Below are 2,116 nucleotides of genomic sequence, written 5' to 3'. Positions count from 1 at the left end.
TTGACCTTTGACCATGTGACCTCAAAATCAATAGGTGTCATCTTCTCCTGATGATGTACCAGTGTACCAAGTCTGATGTCTGTCAAGCAAAGGGTTCTCAAGATATTGAGCGGACAGTATATTCTTATGTCCAGAGTAGATTGACCCTTGACCTTTAATCTTTTTTTTTTTAAATTGTTCATCATTTCCTAAAATCAATTGTATAAGAAGAAGTTTACTTATTTTTATCTTATTTGTGTTAAAGCTGCTATACGCAAGTCGCATGATTCTTGGCCTCCTGATTTGTTTACGTAGGCTAATGTCGAGGTTCACTGATTTGACTGATGATGAAATACGGCATTTTTATTGGATGAAAAGCAGAACAGATACACGAAAAATATAATTAATAATTAGGATATTGGGTATGCTTTCTTTTAAACTAGTGGAATCGGTGATAAATGTACGCAAATCACACTGTCCCGTTTAAAGTCAACAAACCATGTGCACCTAGTAAAAACAACCTAAAAAATGAAGGTGTATAACAAAACAGTTATTAACTGGGTTCTCGGACAACAGCTGTTTTGTTTGACCCTCGAACGGATCGGTTGCCCTCAGCCTACGGCTTCGGGCAACAGACTCGTTCTCGGGTCAAACAAAACAGCTGTTGTCCTCGAACCCAGTCAATAACTGTATACTATTGCCCGGTCAACAGTTCGTAAACTGTTAACCAATCAATATACCATGACTGTTAGGGTTGGTTTAACAATTAAGATGTTGATTCTAAACCGTATTAGTTTTAGATATAGGAAAAAATTAAGGTGTACAACAATATGACAAATAAAGCATTAGCACACTGGTCAATTGATAACGCATCATCACAGACACGGATTTGGAAGCACAGCTCTAGAATACTGTTCACAGCATCATCACAGACACGGATTTGGAAGCACAGCTCTAGAATACTGTTCACAGCATCATCACAGACACGGATTTGGAAGCACAGCACTAGAATACTGTTCACAGCATCATCACAGACACGGATTTGGAAGCACAGCACTAGAATACTGTTCACAGCATCATCACAGACACGGATTTGGAAGCACAGCACTAGAATACTGTTCACAGCATCATCACAGACACGGATTTGCGTTGCGGTAGGGGACAACAAATTGCAAGTCTCTGATTGATGTAAGGAAACAATGTTTATCACCGAAACAACTACCTTTAGGCTTTTAAAGATATTATAAGCATATTCATACTGAGTATCTATCAATCAGTCTGTCCTCCTTGATTATATACATCTTGTGTACTTATACAAGTGCCTTTATTCTAATATAATTTATATTGTACCTCTGACAAATTACCTTTACAAATTTATTAATTGTACCTCATGTACCAATGTATGGTTGGTGTGAGTGAACCGAACTGATCCTAGTCACATACTACAGATAATTGTCATCAAAACACTGGGTTCTAGACCTTTAGGACTGTGTATAGTAAGAAGTATCTCAGATACATAGGTGCGACTTTAACTGGGTCTTTATTTTCCTCTTTTCATTTTCTGAACAATTATTGGGGTTGATATGGTTTTGCGCTGTTTCGGCAATACTTCAGCCCTTTTACGGCGGTACTATTATTGGGATATTTCCCTGACTTAAAATTCAGATACGTGATGGGTGCCATCGTCCTTCGAGGTAGAAAGAATGAAAAATGACAACTGCGCGGTTCACAGATTGAAACCTTCACTGGAATGAAAATGACAGTGAAACCCAGTACTCAAATTATGATTTTATGGTTCCGGTCGGAACGTGAAATAGCCAGAACGTAGGTTATGCGACGACGGCAACTTGCTGTGTCCATGTACAGCGAATTGACATACAATTCAAATTCAAGATCCATTCTGTTCATATCTGTCTGATTTACTTATGTCTTTTTGTAATGTACATGTATTATCGGTTCTATGATAAATAGCATAAACAAGTGGGCTTTGAGGTATCAAACTATTCAATAGATGGATAAAATATGAAATTATATGATGATCATAAGACCTGTCGCCAAATTATATGTAAAGGATAAAAGTGGATACAGAATACAAAATCATGAAAAAGGCCAGCACGGGCCCCTGCATGGACACACC

Source organism: Ostrea edulis, chromosome 6 (genome assembly GCF_947568905.1).
Source record: "Ostrea edulis chromosome 6, xbOstEdul1.1, whole genome shotgun sequence".
NCBI lineage: Eukaryota > Metazoa > Mollusca > Bivalvia > Ostreida > Ostreidae > Ostrea > Ostrea edulis.
The sequence above is the reverse complement of the archived record's forward strand: the minus strand, read 5'-3'. Positions refer to the sequence as shown.